General features: G+C 41.4%; 1 protein-coding gene across 1 annotated transcript in view; it reads left to right on the top strand.

The window, feature by feature from the left end:
• The window catches only part of drd4a (dopamine receptor D4a), a gene marked incomplete at both ends in the record, with an annotated part of 44,196 nt that overhangs the window by 19,060 nt on the left and 4,639 nt on the right, over positions 1-20,497 (top strand). The window lies entirely within an intron of this gene.

A 20,497-nucleotide genomic window follows, 5' to 3' on the forward strand; every position in this document is an offset into this window, starting at 1 on the left:
CAGAAATTGGATTAGAGATTTTAGAGATTAGTAAATTTATGTATGCATTCATTCAAGCTTTCACAAAAATGTGTCTACATGTCTGTGGAGGAAAAAGTGAAAATACCCTGGCCTGATCCGTAATCCCAATAATACAATGTTATGCCATGCATGCGCAGAACAGAAACGGATGGATGAGTGTAATAATTAAGGGTTTTAATTCTGATGAGATAAAGCTAACTTAAAGGGGAAAACCACTCATTTTCAACATTGAACTTTTATGTCATTAGTGATATTTGAATTAAGTGAAATCACTGAATATACCTTTAAAGTTGTTGTGCAGAAGTAATAAAAACGTCCAACCTTCTGTGTAGCCTAGAACTGGAGGTCTAGAACTGGGGGTCATGTGATCAGTTACATCACAAGCCATTGAATTGTAATCCTACTTCCGGCAGTCTTCCGGGTGCTTCAAAACGCCACTGAGCAACTATTACTCTATGGGCTACACAGAAGGGGAGGACATTTTTATTACTTCTACACAACAACTCTAAGGTGAATCACATCTTGATGACATCATCAAGATGTGATTCACCATTTTTTTATATACCTCCAGTTCTAGGAAACACCGAATAGGGGAACTTTTTTTATTATTTCCACACAACAGCTCTAAGGTATATTAATGACATAGTAAAATGTTGAAAATGAATGGAATGCCCCTTTAATGGCATAGTTCAATGTTGAAAATGAGTGATTTTCCCCATTAACAAAAACAGGGAAAAGTTTTGGACTTGTATTTGGCAAGTTTGGTGCCAAACTTGCCAAATACAATCAAACAAAAACTCACTACCTAAAATAAAGTAAAGAATGTACTGTACCTATCTATCTATAGGCTAAATGACAAAACGTAAAGATGAACTTGAACCAAGCGTGCAGCAAGTGCATTTACTTAATTAACCCATTTAGACCTGAGCTCGATTATACAAAATGTCGTCTAAATCATGACAGTTTTCTGGAAAAACCCTATGTTTCTATGTCAGTGGTCCTCAAACTATTTCATGTGTTTACACAATGTCTGTGTAAACACAATGTCTGTGTTTACACAATGTCTGTGTTGACACAATGTCTGTGTAAACACAATGTCTGTGTTTACACAATGTCTGTGTAGACACAATGTCTGTGTTTACACAATGTCTGTGTTTACACAATGTCTGTGTTGACACAATGTCTGTGTTGACACAATGTCTGTGTAGACACAATGTCTGTGTTTACACAATGTCTGTGTAAACACAATGTCTGTGTTTACACAATGTCTGTGTTTACACAATGTCTGCGTTTACACAATGTCTGCGTTTACACAATGTCTGTGTTTACACAATGTCTGTGTTTACATGATAAACCCTCAGCTGGACATATGAGCGCTCCTCAACAACCATAAAACAACAACAGTCAACATGTACTCTCTCCCAGACAGCCTACTATTGAAGTATACGTAGTGGTGTTGTTGAGTATTGAAGACTGCAGAGTGTAACAACAGCTAGTTTCTTTCAACTCACTTCCAAATGACAAATTAGCAAGATGGCACCCCATAGCATAGCAGCAGACAACATGGTTAATCACCCCATAGCATAGCAGCAGACAGCATGGTTAGCACCTCATAGCATATAGACAACATGGGCACAATCAATGAAAAAAAAACAAAAAAAAAACATTCAATTCTGACCTTTGATGTCTTCAATGATGTAGTAATCCATAATTAAGGGCAGACGCTGTTGTGGAGTTGCCCAGTAAAGCTGAAGTCCTCAGGATAGAACATGTCTATAGGCTAGCTCCTCTACTGCTGACTTCATTTCTTTCCAAAAACTTTGCAATAGACGTGTGACATTGCGAGGCTAACATCTAAGGATACTCTCAGAGAGGCTTCTCATTCATATTTAATCATAAACAAAGACACAAGTTTCTGGTGTGAAGACAAACAAATCTGCTGCATTCTAGAAACAAGCACATGATGACAGCCAGGCCTCAGGCAGACATGACCAATCAATCTCTGCAGGTACAGATGAACAGACATGACCAATCAATCTATGCAGGTACAGATGGACAAACTAGAGGCAGTGCCAGCTGTGGCTACGGAAAAAATGGCCATAAACTTGTTTTCGCGATGTTTCCGGCAGAGCAGATCTCTCTCATTCTGTGGACCTTAATGACCAGAGCAGACCTCTCATTCTGTGGACCTTAATGACCAGAGCAGACCTCTCATTCTGTGGACCTTAATGACCAGAGCAAATCTCTCATTCTGTGGAAGGACCCCCAGAATTATATGTATTGGCCTTCAACCCCCATCTGAAAACATGTTGTTCCAGGGACCCCCCTCTCAGAAGCAAAGATTTGAGTTAAAAATGTTCGCTCTGAAATAATATATATTCAAAGATTTGCACTATATTTTCACGATTTTTCAAAAATAGCAGACCTACAAGCTCGTAGCGCGTCACGTAGCGCGGCACTCGGTGCCGCACTATGAGCTTGTAGATCTGCTATTTTTCAATAGCTAAAGTATAATATAATGATGATAATAAACAGTGTTAATAAAAATAATAATAATAACTTACATTTATATAGCGCCTTTCAAGAAACCACACTTTACAAAACAGAAAAACTAAAACATACAAACTTAATTGCCAAAAGCCAGAGTGAACAAATGTCTCTTCAGTGCAGTCTTGAAAGAGTCCAATGTAGGCGAATCTCCAAGGGGAGAGAGTTCCAGAGGGCAGCGGCTGGCACACGGAAGGCTCTATCGCCGAGGGTCCTCTTTTTTTGCGAGACGGATGGTGATGAGCTCCATGTCTGAAGACTCCGCTCGGGGGGTAGCAGCAGTTTATAGTTGATACAGAACTTGGTGGAACTTAAGTGGAGGCGTTTGAGGGTGCATGCGGGGTGAGATGTGCTCCCAGCGTTTTGTGTGGGTGAGCACTCAATCTGTCAAGGGACTCGTTATGGGGATTGGGGAGGCCGAACAGGACACCGTCACAGTTATCGAGCAGGGAGGAGATGCATGGTCTCTGAGGTGGAAAAAGGGAGATTTAGTAACCGATTTGATGTGAGATTGAAAGGAGAGGGTATAGAGGTCCAGGATGACACACAGGTTGCGAACTTCAGGGGACGGAGAGATGGAACAGCCATCCACCTGGCCATGCCTCCCTTTGATGTGCACCATGGAGAAGAAAAGGTCAGAACTTCTCAAGTTGCGCTTTGGGACCCGCATGACCATGAGCTCCGTTTCCTTGCTGTTGAGTCTGAGGAGGTTGGTACAGTAGTCATCCAGTGTTGGTCTTGTTCTTGTGTAAAAAAAACAAGACGAAAAATGTTCGTCAACAACCTTTTTTCACTGACGAAAACTAAATGGAAACTAAATGAAAACTAAGTTATTATGACCAAAACTAAGCTAAATGTTTTGCCAATTTCGTCAACAGATAGAAACTAGACTAAAATGTTAGGAAGGGACTAGTGGACAAGATATCCAGTATACAAGTCATTTTACACTTGGTTGCATGCTGAAAATAGCAGATCTGCAATCTCATGCAGCGCAACGTGTCGTGAGCTTGTAGTTCGACTATTTTCAACAAGTGGAAAATGAGCCATTACGACGGCATCAAGGCTCGCCAGAATACATTTTAGTCGACTAAATGAACTGCAGATTTAGTCGACTGAAACTAGACTAACACTAAAACATTCCAGGTGACTAAAATATGACTAAAACTAAATGAAGTTTAATTCCAAAGACTATATGACTAAAACTAAAATTAGAAATTTGCTGCCAAAAACAACACTGCATCCAGGTCTTTATTTCATGAAGGCAGTTGACTATGGACTGTCTGTGGGGGGAGCAGTGTTGAGGTATCTGTATACTTTACTTGAGTATTTACACTTTCACTTCTACTCCACTGCATCTCAGAGGAAAATATTGTACTTTTACTTCATTTGAAAACTTAACTTTTCTTCACTTTGTAGTTTTTGGTTATTATTATAAAACATTAAACCACTTTGACCCTATTTATGACCCTATTTAATACATTTTGGCCATTTGAAAGTATACCCGATCTACAGTACAAGCTCATAATGTGTGGCGATATTGTGAGCTTGCAGATCTGCTATTTTCAAAAGATTTGTATACATTTCAAAACTTTATGTGCATAATAAATAGATCAATAATGAGAGTAAGATGAATGATCATAGGTCAGTGGTTCCCAAAGTGGGGTCCTGGCCTGGGGAGTTCCAGGGGGTCCCCAGCTAAATGATAGTTAGGAACCAAATGAATGGACCCTTATGGGTCTGTAACTCTGAGAGTGTATACAAATCGGGTCCATTTGGTTCCATTTGTACACTTTCAGAGTTAAATTAACATTGATTTTACTATATAAATTGGGGGTCCCCGAGATAGAAATGCCATTAAATGGGGATCCGTAGACTATAGAGGGTCTGTGCGTGACATCATCATCATACCCGGAAGTTATGCGGGAACGCCTAATTAATGACAAAAAACTACGTTCTGGCCTTGACAGCCCCATACATCCAAACAGAAAAGTCCTCTTTGATTGAATTAAATTACTTTAAACAACATTAAATTCACTTTTGTCACTCACTTTGCCACTTGATCTGCATGCGCATACCCTCTATTGCATGTCAAACTGGGGGTCCTTGAAATGAAATGAGTTGAGAATCACTGCTAGAGCTGTAAAAAAAAACTTCTCTCATGGGGGTCCCTGCATAGCTCTTCAAATGGGGGTCAAGTTGGTCAATTTGGGGGTCAATTTGACATGAGAAAGTGTGGGAACCCCTGATGTAGGTGACTATTACAGGTAGATTCTATGACCTACTTCAAGGCAGCGGACGGTAAACATTTTTTCACAGCAAAAGGGAATTAAAAAGTAACACGCCGATCAGATCAGATCCATGTGGGCTAGCAGGGAAATCTGGAGCATGAGGTGCACTGAGGAGGTTCTTAATGAATTCCTCTTCTTTGATGTTTGCCCTGATGCCTGACACCCAGCACCTGGCCTGAATATTAGGCATATTATTAATATTAGGAATATTATAGGCATCTTCTCTCTGAATCACAAGGAGGAGCAGTGCACAAAAGCATTATGGGAATTGTAGTCCAGGAAGTACTAGTTTGATGCCGTCATTACGATGGCATCAAGGCCTGCCAAAATACATTAAAAAAATCTTATGATATTTAGTCGACTAAAACTAGACTGACACTAAAACATTCCAGGTGAAATAAAATGTGACTAAAACTAAAGGAAAACTATTGAAGAGACTGAGGGCTATATCTATATCTTAACCCTTATCCCTAAACTAATTTGCAATTTTTTACTATTTAAAAAGACTTAAAATAGTTCACAATAGTTCACATTGTCTCGATGTAGATCGGCTATAGTTGAAAAGATGGCAAATACGTTTGGGGATAAGGGATAAGGGTGGCGCAAGATGGAGCCCTATGACTAAAACTAAATTCAAAATGTGCTGCCAAAAACAACATTGCGTTACACCCTATAGTGCAGAGTGCAGAGGATGTGTCTTACACCCTATTATAGGGAGTGCAGAGGATGTGTCTTACACCCTATTAGGGAGTGCAGAGTGCAAAGGATGTGTCTTACACCCTATTAGGGAGTGCAGAGGATGTGTCTTACACCCTATTAGGGAGTGCAGAGTGCAGAGGATGTGTCTTACACCCTATTAGGGAGTGCAGAGTGCAGAGGATGTGTCTTACACCCTATTAGGGAGTGCAGAGTGCAAAGGATGTGTCTTACACCCTATTAGGGAGTGCAGAGTGCAGAGGATGTGTCTTACACCCTATTAGGGAGTGCAGAGTGCAGAGGATGTGTCTTACACCCTATTAGGGAGTGCAGAGTGGAAAACAACACTGCGTTACACCCTATTAGGGAATGTAGAGGATGTGTCTGGCAGAACCCATCCAGGGATAAATAAATAAAGGTTTGACTTCTTAAGAGTTGAGCAGTATACTTGTCCGATGACCGGAGCAATTGAGTATTAAGGAGTGCATGTTGAAGTGTAAACAACGTAAGGAGATTAGGAGCCATCGTCATCCCCGGCAAAGGATCAATCCAAAACAAACGTCACCATCCTCTCTATCCCACGGCTAGAAGACACCATGTAGATAGTAGGGAATGGGGTGTTGGGCCTACATGGTATAGGTGTGGTCTCTCTATCCCATAGCTAGAAGACACCATGTAGATATAGGGAATGGGGTGTTGGGCCTACATGGTATAGGTGTGGTCTCTCTATCCCATAGCTAGAAGACACCATGTAGATATAGGGAATGGGGTGTTGGGCCTACATGGTATAGGTGTGGTCTCTCTATCCCATAGCTAGAAGACACCATGTAGATAGTAGGGAATGGGGTGTTGGGCCTACATGGTATAGGTGTGGTCTCTCTATCCCATAGCTAGAAGACACCATGTAGATATAGGGAATGGGGTGTTGGGCCTACATGGTATAGGTGTGGTCTCTCTATCCCATAGCTAGAAGACACCATGTAGATAGTAGGGAATGGGGTGTTGGGCCTACATGGTATAGGTGTGGTTATTTTCCAACGATTTTGGCTGGGGAGCCCCGGAAATGCTTTGGCCATGTATCGCGACCCCCGGCCCGCCCCCTCCCCACCCCCAATACAAATGGACCGCTACAATAACCTTAATAAAAGAGAAAATAAATACTAAAGAACGGATAGCATCATTAAGGAAAGTTTATGCATGTACTATGTGTGTAGACTCTCAATTTCCATTTTCCAGGCAATGTTGGACAATTACTTGTTAGCAAAAGGCCGATGCACACCTCAGAAGGCTAGTGACAAGTGCGTAGGGGAATAAAGCATACATAAAAAAGGTTATCTTTGAAAAACAAAGAAGGGTCCCGCACACTGTCAGAAACTTACCAAAAATGTTACTCTTTGAGAATGTTGAGAGCAAGTTTCTGACAGTGTTCAGTGCCCTTCTTTGTTTTTCAAAGATAACCTTTTTAAGGACAATTACTTGTATAATAATTTTTTTATAGTACAATATTGTTAGTTTTACTTTAAAACAAAAAAAAAGTGAGTACTTTTCCACCACTCCTTGAATGCATGCTGATGTCGGCACGAACGGCCGATAGTCATTAAGACCATGCAGTGATGTGGTCCTTCTAATTGGGAACTGGAACAATCCATGAATACTTAGGTATACTGTAGATATACTGTAGGTAAACTGTAGCTTAACACATCGCTCCATACGTTGACTAATACAGGAGTCATCACAGTGTCTCAGAGTGCCAAGGTGAGGTGACCATCAGGGCCTACTGCCATCCTTACAATATGTTCTGTTCCCCAAATATCCAGTGTTTAACAGAGTGTGTGTGCGTGCGTGCGTGTGTGCGTGTGTGTGTGTGTGTGCGTGCGTGCGTGCGTTCATTTAAAAAAATCACACCCGTGTGAACCGAGTGGTGCAACTTCCCTCTCTCTCTCGCCCCCCTTCCCCCCTCTCTCTCTTTCTCTCTCATTAGCAGGCAACAGTGCAGCTCTGTTTCGCCCCTACTGGTACTCATTATGGTGCTCATTAACACATAGGTGAACACATAGGTGAACAGATAGGCGGACACGGACATTGCTGTTCCTTGGAGTGGTTGCACCACTCAATAAGTCTTGGACTGCAGTTTTAATGTGGTGAAATCTCTCTCTCTCTCTCTCTCTGCTGTTACCTCGAAAATACAACGGTTTTACCGGGCGACTTGTCCGGACTTTTGGGGGTGACTAATCTGGACCTTTGGGGGCGACTTCGCCGGGCTTTGGGGGCGACCGATCTTCCCGTTGGGGCGACCGATCTTCGCCGCTTGGGGCGAGTTGGAAAAGGGTGAGCGGTCTCTGCACCCTCTCTCTCTCTTCCTCCATGACCATGAAATGGAGAGCAAAATACAGCAGGAGAATATAGTTTCACGCGGCTATGCACAAACGGACTTTGTTGATGGTGCACTGCGTACTGCGCAATGGCATTTGACCTCGCTCCTTTATTGGTAGATTGATTATGTCCACAGTTTATCTGTAGCGAACCGCACTTAATCTATTGTTCAAGCTTCACACTCCAAACTCACACCAATACAAATGAAACCACCAGGATGCAGCAGAGCAGAGCCTTTGCTCGCGCTGCAGACAGTGCAGTCGAACAAACCTCGACTTACAAAATCAACCGATAAGACCCAAGAAACTCACGTCTTCTGAAGAGAGGTTTTTTTGGGAGTTATATAATAGTATATTTTGACAAGAGAAATGATAAGGGGATTGTGCCATTTTTTAGATGTACTGTAGATTTGTTTTGTATGTTACAATCTAGCATGCCTGGAGAAATGAATAACGGTTCACCACCTCCACGCTCTGCCGCCTCCAGAGAGATACAGAGAAGTGCGGCACGCACGCACGCACACGCACACACACACACACACACACACACACACACACACACACACACACACACACCATTACTGCTCTGCCACCTCCAACAGAGACGTGTGGCGCACACACACACACACACACACACACACCATTACTGCTCTGCCACCTCCAACATAGACGTGTGGCACACACACACACACACACACACACACACACACACCATTACTTCTCTACCACCTCCAACATAGACGTGTGGCACACACACACACACACACACACACACACACACACCATTACTTCTCTACCACCTCCAACAGAGACGTGTGGCGCACACACACACACACACACACACACACACACACACACACACACACACACACACACACACACACACACACACACACACACACCATTACTGCTCTGCCACCTCCAACATAGACGTGTGGCACACACACACACACACACACACACACCATTACTTCTCTACCACCTCCTACAGAGAAGTGCGGTCTATTGAAAATTGGTCTTGGAGACTAAATCAATCTCAAATAGATTTTCTGCACACACGCGCACACACGCGCGCACTGTAATGGCCCCTACACACTGTAGGAGTTTTAAAGTTGTCGGCGAGTCATCAGATCGTTATGCATTTCACACTGCAGGAGTCTTTTTTTTTTTAAATCGGCTGTCATTATATCTTTGTGGCTTTCACACTAAGCGATTGATCGCCGACCAGGGATCACACACACAGCAAGAGTTCACCAAGATGCGATCCAGACCCGATACATATAGGCTACATCATTTGTTTTTTATTCCAGATTCCATTGTGACATCTCACGCATGTGCAGGATACCGTGATACAAGCACGAGACCGACACAGGACGCTGGACGCATCTCTCTCTCTCTCTGCGACTGCATGCACGCCACAAAAGCAAATTGTTTGTGATAGTAGCATAGCCTACAGTACGTACGTGCAGTATAGCGAGACAGACAGGACGTTAAATCTTGATTTTCATTAAATAACTCTCTCTCACTCACACACACACACACACACACACACACACACACACACACACGTAACAGCTTAAGTTACATAATAGTAAGCCAATTATACATGTTATGTGTTTGAAGATAAAGACAGAGATGAGGAACTAATATACAGAGTGACAGTAATTCAAGGTACTGATAAATGTGCTGTTAACAGCGAGGGAAAGCTATACAGGACTCATATGAGGTCCGTGTTTGGAATAATCAATAAATAAAGAAATGAACACATAAGTACCGTAATGATTGACTTTTGAGTCTGATGTCTTAAGTAATCACAAGGAGTAGTTTTAGAAGAGGGTATTTTGGTGTGGATGAAAACAAGTACCGTTCTCAGTGTGCTGTGAGTTTGGTGGGAGGGCGTGGACGCGACGGCTGAAACGTGCACTCCCTAAAACGCATAGTGCACAGGGACCATAGGGGACGCATAGTGCACAGGGACCATAGGGGACGCATAGTGCACAGGGACCATAGGGGACGCCACCCTGTGGTCACAGATCAGCTGGTAGCTAATTGTGTGAGTGCTGAGAGGGACGGAGTTGGCCCCACCTCTAGTGGGTGAATCTTTAGTGACCCTCAGCAGTCTAAGAAAACCGCCATTTGGGCCCTCTAATGAGCTTGTTGATTTGATATCAGTGAACCTGAACTCCTTAAATACAAACACACACACACACACACACACACACACACACACACTGGATGTACTGTACTCATACTGTACTTATCATACTACTTATTATTATTATTATTATACACACAGCTAAACCTATTATTATTCATAATAGGCCTATTATTACTATAAAATGGGTCACCACATCATGTATTCTCCCGCTTGTACGCATTCTTCCCTCCCGCCTTTACACACTGAACTGTTTATTCTTTTAATCGGGAGGCCCCTGGAGGCTCAAGGCTCGTTTCAATTGAAACGATTGAAACATATAGGCCTATAAGGCCGCCACTGCACACACACACACACACACACACACACACACACACACACTTATACTGCTCTGCCACCTCCAACAGGGAAGTGCGGTCTATTGAAAATTGGTCTTGGAGACTAAATCAATCTCGAATTGATTTTCTGCACACGGAGGCATGCAGGCAAACAGGCAGGCAGGCAGGCACGCACACACACTAAATACACACAATATAGTGACAAATAATACACTATAAAAGTGGCATATTATTAATTGTGTTCCTTTGAGGAGCCATAGCCACTTTGGATGAAAACCAACCCTTACATTGGAAGGAGCAGCAGTTCTTTTAGAAGCACCAGCTTGGAGAGAGACTGTAAATGGATTTCCTCTCAGCTTCAGGAGCGGAGGCACAGATACCATAACTGGATTAGCAAACGCAGCTGCTAGTGGGAACTTCAACTTCATCACTGCGTTGCTCCAGCACAGAATTATGAGGATACTTGTCATAGGAACTAATGAATGCTTTGTCATCTAAATAACAATAAAAGGTCGATGTTGGTCAAATGAATATGATGGATGATGAATGGCTCACCCCCTCCATTGTTCTGGAAATTCCATTCTGGAAAGGTGTTCCATTCCTCCATTGTTTAATACTGAAATTAGTTGTTGTACTATTCTGTTATGTCTGCCTAAAAGTACACAGCTTAAACACAACTCTTCTTTACTTTCAAAACTCAGTCATAATAACAACAAAGCAACATCATCACACTTCATGTTGCATGTCAAGACTGAAGTAGTCGATCCCAGATAATCCCCCCCCAATCATCACAAAGGCAACACAGGGATATGCAACGAGCGCAGCACAATCAAACAGCTGTCAGTGAGACATAACAGCTACATGTAAAAATCTCTCTCTCTCTCTCTGCTGTTACCTAGAAAATACAACGGTTTTACCGGGCGACTTGTCCGGACTTTTGGGGGTGACTAATCTGGACCTTTGGGGGCGACTTCGCCGGGCTTTGGGGGCGACCCATCTTCGCCGCTTGGGGCGAGTTGGAAAAGGGCCGAGCGGTCTCTGCACCCTCTCTCTCTCTTCCTCCATGACCATGAAATGGAGAGCAAAATACAGCACGAGAATATAGTTTCACGCGGCTATGCACAAACAGACTTGTTGATGGTGCACTGCGTACTGCGCGATGGCATTTGACCTCGCTCCTTTATTGGTAGATTGATTATGTCCACAGTTTATCTGTAGCGAACCGCACTTAATCTATTGTTCAAGCTTCACACTCCAAACTCGCACCAATACAAATGAAAGCACCAGGATGCAGCAGAGCAGAGCCTTTGCTCGCGCTGCAGACAGTGCAGTTGATGCAACATAATGATTTAAAGTTGTTAACAGTGATATATAAACATGAACAATCGGAGATATCCGTCCGTGTAGTTTCCATGCAAGCTCCCGTTTCACATGACTACACAGCTCCACTGATCGGGATATTTTCGAAAATCTTCACTTATTTATTCCGTTTCCAAAAACCTCCGTTTGAGTGTCCGAAAACGCCATTTGCGTGTGGCTGAAAGGCCCGCAAACGCACAAAGAAATGTGCGTTTAGCAAAAGACCCACATACGTGTGGCCTGGGCCTCTGGGGAGTTTGGAGAGCGTTCTAATCAAGATACAGTACAGGTGTAGGGGATTTAGCAGGTGTATGGAATTCCTCTAATCAGGCCTAGGCTGGGGTTTTCCAATGGGAAGCAATTGGCTCAGTACTTTTCCACTGCCAGAGCCTTTTCTACAGCCCCAGATGTCCATTATCAGCCAAAAAGCCAATATTTCTGTGAAATGGGCTTGCTCATGTGGTTACTGATTCACATTTCAGTGATGGCCACATGTTGGGTAAATGGTGCATTTTGCAGCATTTATATAGCTCTTTTATCCAAAGTGCTTGACAAAGATTACGCACGCACGCACACGCACACGCACACGCACGCACGCACACACACACACACACACACACACACACACACACACACACACACACACACACACACACACACACACACACACACACACACACACACACACACATGTTGGTTTCCATGAAGTGTGGGAACCAACAGCAGGGCCATCACTCTTGGGGACACCACTTTCCAGTGGTCCCACAGGCCTGAAAAAAATCAGGCAAGTTAAAAAAAAAATCTTTAACACAACTATCACCTCAGATTCTAGATTGGATGAAGTAATTTCACAGACTTGTCCTGACCATGCATCTTGGGGACCTATATTAATCCGTCGATTGTGGGGACTTAATTTGCATAAATCACACACCTGTTTTTTTACACCAAAATGGGGACTCAATGTCCTGGGGACATCTAATCAGTTTCATACTGAATTTTATGCAGGAAGCTTGGCGTACAGATACAGACTTACAGATTCAGAGTGGACCCTGTAACATAACCCTCAAACTGTCTGAGTCTGTCTCACAGGAGAGGCTAGAGAAGACAGCTGGGCACTGGATGCTTTGAGGAAAGAGCATATAATATGTTCACTAGATTTTACTGGATTGATACTTGACATTATCTTTACAATATAATTGTGTTGAACATTAAATGCACTGAATGATGTATGCATGTAGATCCTTTTGTAATGAATAAAAAAACAGACAAGATGTATTGGCCATAATAACGTAGGGCAATATCTAGGGCAATATGTCTATTTTCAGGAACTCAACAGACATGTATATGACCTGAATGTTTTACTTAAACCATTAAGAACGCGTGACACATCACCTTAGCTTTTCACTGCTACCATTCTTTTTAATGTCAGCTATTGAAAAATAGCTGACCATTTGTCATAGCTGGCTCTTGGCCATGTCAAACATTGGGATGCAGGAGACAGAGCAACAGTGTAAGAAACTGTATTTATTATGCAGGCCTTAACATTACAACTTAAAGAGGACAACTATGAGGTGTGGAGTCAGTGATCAGTGGTGTGGTGGTGATGGATGTGTGGAACATGGTGTGGTGTGTGTGTGGATGGAAAGAATAAGGTAAACATAGTAGGAAAAAAATGACAATGCTTTTTTCTTTTTTATAAAGTATATTTATTGTTTTTTTAAAGACAAACAGACATTACACAACAAGAACATAATAACAAACAAAAGAAAACAAAAACAAAAACAGCTCAGGTACAACACTATTATAAATAAAAAGATTGAATATACAAAGACATGACAAGGACAATTAACCATAATGACATAATGACATAAGTGACTTTCAAATTTTTATAGACTCCCTATCAGGGTATACCTCCATACAGTACATTAATACATATATTAAAAAGGCAGACAATAGTTATCATAGGCACCAAATCATTACAACAAGAGCAGACCCATGCATGCTCCACTCAAAGGCGACAACCGCCACCCCTCCAGGCGGCAGGGCCACCGCCCCAAGAAGCGGCCCCGATGCAACGCATCGAGACCCCTGCCCGGGCGACCATTCCCCCATACCCAAAGGGCAGACAAGCCCCCACCCAAAGCAGAGCACCCACTAGGGAAGAATGCTGGCATATAAGATATCTAAGGTTGGTACGGAAAACCTCCAAGTATCGTGGCAGACAGTGTGGTTCCAATATGATTCAAATAAGGGTCCCAAATTTTGTAGAAAGTCTCCAATTTAGAATGCAACATGCATGTAATGTATTCACAAGGAATACAGCCCATTATAATGTTATGCCATGATTTATTTCAAGAGCAACATCCTTGATTCAAAACAAAATAATATTTTTCCAAACGTTAATAAGTTACGCATCATCATCGTCTCCAGTGATTGATCTTTCTTGATGAGCTTTCTTCATTTCTTTAATCCCTAGAATAGAGTCACTACAATCTGAGGCACTGTGCTCACTGTTGTTTGGGACATATTCCTCTCGATGAGCTTTCTTTATTATAGGGATTGAGTCACTACATTCTGAGGCACTGTGCTCACTGGAGTTTGGGACATATTCCTCTCCACTGTCTGGTGTTGAATACAATATTTCAGAGTCATCAAAGCTTTTGGTCCTCAACTGTGATGAAATAACATCATCTTGTTCACTGTCTGGAGTTGAATCAAAGAGTTCATCAGAGCCATGAAAGCTTTTGGTCCTCCTCAACTTTGGTGAAAGAGGATCTTCTTGTTCACTGTCTTCAGATGAACTGAATAGATACCTTAACGTCTTGGTGCTTGGTAAGCACAGTAATTTGTCAGTTGAGTCAGTGAACTCTTTGTGGTGGTTTGCTGGAGCCATGCGTGTCTGTGGGGCAGGCTCCATCCCCTGGTGCACACATACACACACGTCGTAGAACATCTGTGAAGAATAAGATTCATTGAATATTTTAGACAAGAGGTAGGCATGTGAATGTGCATGTTGAATTCACTTATTGTACGTTTAATAATATCACTAGTATTTCAACATCCTGATTTAGTCCAATACACCAGTATGTTGGACAGTAGGCATTCAAACACATTTTGTATGTGGTCTATGAAGACTTTTAATACAATTTAGGCTAAAATGCATGACGGGGACAGACGTCTTCTGAAGTTTAATTTATTCAGGGTACAAGCTTGCTTAAATACACACACATATCCACAACTTAAAACATGCCTTTTGGGGACCCCATGTTAATGTGCATGATGGGGACATAAATGTCTACTGAAGTTTGAATTATTAGCTTGCGTAAATACACACACACACCATAAAACATGCGTTTTGGGGACCCCGTGAGGTGTACATGATATTACTAGACATTAGGACAATACAATAAACTAATTATGTTGGACAGTAGGTATTCAGTACACACTTTTAGTTATGTGATCTACAATATTTAGACTTTTAATGCCCTTTACTTTAGGCCAATGTGCGTCACGGGAACATACATGCTGTTAGAGTTTTTAACGGGCCTGACAATTAAAGCCTGGACCCGAACTGGTCCAGCCCAAGGCTTGGCCTGGCCCAAAACATTACCATAATGTTAAGCCTGATAAGCCCCAGTAAAGGAATGTTGCAGGCATGTCATTCAACATCTGGTTAGAATAAGATTCATTGAATATTTAAAAGACAAGACGTAGGCATGTGAAAGTAGTGCACTTGACTATCAATGTTGAATGCACTTATTGAAAGTTTCTTTGGATAAAAGCGAGTTCGAAATGACTCATGTAAGATAATGTTACTAGTATTACAACATCCTGATGTAGTCCAATATACCATTTTGTTAGATAGTAGGTATTTAGAACACACTTTCAGTTTTGTGATATATATAACACACTTTAAGCTAATGTGCATCATGGGGACATATAAATACACACACATGTATTCTGAAGTTTAAATTATTTTGCCTTCAAGCTTGCATAAATACACACACACACACACACACATCTTAAAACATGCATATTGGGGACTCTGTGCTAAATGTGCATCATGGGGACATCTCTTCTGAAGTTTAAATTATTTTGCCTTCAAGCTTGCATAAACACACACACACACACACACACAAACATCTTAAAACATGCATATCGGGGACCCCGTGCTAATGTGCATCATGGGGACATATATGTCTTCTGAAGTTTAAATTATTCCGCCTACTATCTTGCATAAATACACACCTCTAAAAACATGCATTTTGGGGACCCCGTGAGGTGTACTTGTTAAACTGATATTACTAGACATTAGGACATTAAAAGAAACAAATGATGTTGGACAGTAGGTATTCAGTACACACTTTCAGTTATGTGATGTACAATATTTAGACTTTTAATGCCCTTTACTTTAGGCCAATGTGCGTCAAGGGAACATACATGCTGTTAGAGTTCTCAACGGGCCTGACAATTAAAGCCTGGACCCGAACTGGTCCAGCCCAAGGCTTGGCCTGGCCCAAAACATTACCATAATGTTAAGCCTGATAAGCCCCAGTAAAGGAATGTTGCAGGCATGTCATTCAACATCTGGTTAGAATAAGATTCATTGAATATTTAAAAGACAAGACGTAGGGTAGGCATGTGAAAGTAGTGCACTTGACTATCAATGTTGAATGCACTTTGAAAGTTTCTTTGGATAAAAGCGAGTTCGAAATGACTCATGTAAGATAATGTTACTAGTATTACAACATCCTGATGTAGTCCAATATACCATTTTGTTAGATAGTAGGTATTTAGAACACACTTTCAGTTTTGTGATATATATAACACACTTTAAGCTAATGTGCATCATGGGGACATATAAATACACACACACATGTATTCTGAAGTTTAAATTATCTTGCCTTCAAGCTTGCATAAATACACACACACACACACACATCTTAAAACATGCATATTGGGGACTCTGTGCTAAATGTGCATCATGGGGACATCTCTTCTGAAGTTTAAATTATTTTGCCTTCAAGCTTGGATAAACACACACACACACAGACACACATCTTAAAACATGAATATTGGGGACCCCGTGCTAATGTGCATCATGGGGACATATATGTCTTCTGAAGTTTAAATTATTCCGCCTACTATCTTGCATAAATACACACATCTAAAAACATGCATTTTGGGGACCCCGTGAGGTGCACTTGTTAAACTGATATTACTAGATATTAGGACATTAAAAGAAACAAATGATGTTGGACAGTAGGTATTCAGTACACACTTTCAGTTATGTGATGTACAATATTTAGACTTTTAATGCCCTTTACTTTAGGCCAATGTGCGTCAAGGGAACATACATGCTGTTAGAGTTCTCAACGGGCCTGACAATTAAAGCCTGGACCCAAACTGGTCCAGCCCAAGGCTTGGCCTGGCCCAAAACATTACCATAATGTTAAGCCTGATAAGCCCCAGTAAAGGAATGTTGCAGGTATGCCATTCAACATCTGTTTAGAATAAGATTCATTGAATATTTAAAAGACAAGATGTAGGCATGTGAAAGTAGTGCACTTGACTATCAATGTTGAATGCACTTATTGAAAGTTTCGAAATGACTCATGTAAGATAATGTTACTAGTATTACAACATCCTGATGTAGTCCAATATACCATTTTGTTAGATAGTAGGTATTTATAACACACTTTTTTGTGATATATATAACACACTTTAAGCTAATGTGCATCATGGGGACATATAAATACATGTATTCTGAAGTTTAAATTATTCTGCCTACAAGCTTGCATAAATACACACACATCTTAAAACATGCATATTGGGGACCCCATGCTAATGTGCAACACAGGGACCACGTGAGGCCTACTTATGTTACACTGATTAGGACATTTAAATAAAAGTGGGGTACAAGTGGAAAAGGCATGCTGTGTTGCTGAAAACCTCTCCACAAACCTCTCTAGAGCACAACTACAAAGATTTGGATTACATTTCCTCTACTGCAACAATCTCACTTTGAATATAAATAAGTAAGTCAGGCTTATATGTTTGAGAACATGTCCTCACCTTAGTCCGCCATGGCCAGTCAGTTTCCATGGTTGTAGCTCAAATTTTCACCTGGTAAGATGTCTCACAGCAAAGAGACTTGAGGTGAGGTTTCTCTTCTCCTTGCATAATTATGTTCTTCCTCTGTTTATTACCCTTATACTTTGTCTTATACTTTCCTGAACCTGCTAGTCACCAACCCCACCACAACATGCAGGGAAGCGACTATTTAGGAATATGTATCAACATTGATATCAATATGTATGGCACCTGAATTTCCCAAGGATAATCAATAAAGCTTGCACAGTACAGATGGACAAAAATAATAAGTTAACGCTATTTTTGGTACATTCTGATCTATGTCCTTTTGCTAAATCCGGTTGCAATGTAGGCTCATCAATTGCAAATTAAGTAGATGGTTTTTAGTATCAAGTATACAATAGTATTAAATTAATGGTATTATTAAATATGACAATGTTTGGTTTCACTGTCTACATGGGCGACTTTAACGCACTCTGAAAAAGCTGCTTTGAACAGTCCTGACATATCTCTGCACAAGACAGTGGTCGGAATGTGAGGTCGAATGTGCACTCCACTGTACTGTACTGTGCTGCGCTGCACTGCCCTCCACTCCACTGCACTGCACTGTACTGTACTGCACTGCACTGCACTGTACTGTTATCCACTGTACTGGTATCCACTGTACTGCACTGTTATATACTGTACTGTAATACGCTGTACTGTACTGTACTGTACTGTACTGTACTGTACTGTACTGTTATCCACTGTACTGTACTGTACTGTTCTGTTCTGTTATCCACTGTACTGTACTGTACTGTACTGTACTGTACTGTACTGTACTGTACTGTACTGTACTGTACTGTTATCCACTGTACTGTACTGTACTGTACTACATTCCACTGTACTGCACTCCACTGGTATGTACTGTACTGTACTGTACTGTACCATTACACTTACTATTACACTATTACACATATTAAATTATTACACTATTACACTAGTACACTGTTTACGCTATAACACATATTATGCTATTACACTAGTACACTTTTTACACTATAACACATATTATGCTATTACACTAGTACACTTTTTACACTATAACACATATTATGCTGTTACACTAGTACACTTATTACAATTACTATATTACACTTAATACACTATTACACTATTACAATTATTACACTATTACGCTATTCTACTATTACACTTATTAGCCTATTACACTATCCCTCTATTACACTTATTACTCTACTACACGTGATAGACTATTACACTTATTATACTATTACACTATTACTATTATTCCACTAATACACTTATTACAATTATTTCACTATTGCACTTATTACAATTATTTCACTATTGCACTTATTACACTATTACTCTTATTACATTATTACACTTATAATCACATTGCTCCATATTAATCATTGACAGGGGTGATCTTGTGTTCTTCAATGTGTTTTGGCTGGGGACCCCCAGGCAATGCTTTGACCATGTCTCGTGACCCCCGCCCCGCCCCCCTCCCCAACACCAATACAAATTGACTCTATACATATTTTGGCAATACTGTACTGTACTGTATTCCACTGTACTGTAATGTACTGTACAGTACTGTTATCCACTGTACTGTACTGTACTGTACTGTACTGTACTGTACTGTACTGTACTGTACTGTACTGTACTGTACTGTACTGTACTGTACTGTACTACATTCAACTGTACTGTACTGTACTGTACTGTACTGTACTGTACTGTACTGTACTGTACTGTACTGTACTGTACTGTACTGTACTGTACTGTACAGAGAGACCCCCCCAGTGAAAACTCCTGTAATGTAGTGCACCATTCAAAATGTGTTCAGTTGATCAAACTTAGCTACGGTCCCCGTAACGCTGGTTTGAGCTTATGGAAACTTATGTAAATCTCTGATCTGTGATTGGCTAGTAGTGTTTTTGTGTTCTCACACACACTCTCACACACACACTGCAGTACCAACTATCGCCTGCTGGGGGATGTCCCCATTATTAACACACTTGTCATGAACTGTGTGTGTGTGTTCATGAACATGAAAACATGTTTTATGGGACTTGCTAAAAAAATTACACCAGACACATCAGCAACCTCTCCCCTACCTCCTGAATGATTTGTGTTATGGGGACCTACACATTTGTCCCCATACTGTTTGAGGTCCTCTGTAGGTGACTGTGTAAACAAGCATGTGTCCCCATTATGACGGAGGAACAAACGCACACACACACACACACACACACACACACACACACACACACACACACACACACACACACACACGCTGGTGGATTGGGACCTTATGGGTCCCAATCCAGCCACTCTACCCCTGAGCCACGCACTGTCCCCCATGGGCATGCTATTGACAGTGACATCTAATCAATCACTCATCTTAGAGTCTCTTCCTTCCGGATATGAATACAGTCACATCTATGTACAGTATGTGAATGATTGACAGATTGAGCCTCGCAGAGGCTGTCTCAGGGGAACTTTCACTACAGTTGGTGGTGCATACTATAGCTATAGGCCAGGTGTTTCGCTCCTCCGTCCTGATTTCCATACATCTTTATCTCATTTTGGGCGGGAACCCCTGTTGGTGTTTCAAGCATT

Source organism: Protomyctophum bolini, assembly GCF_963924005.1.
Source record: "Protomyctophum bolini genome assembly, chromosome: 4".
Lineage (NCBI taxonomy): Eukaryota > Metazoa > Chordata > Actinopteri > Myctophiformes > Myctophidae > Protomyctophum > Protomyctophum bolini.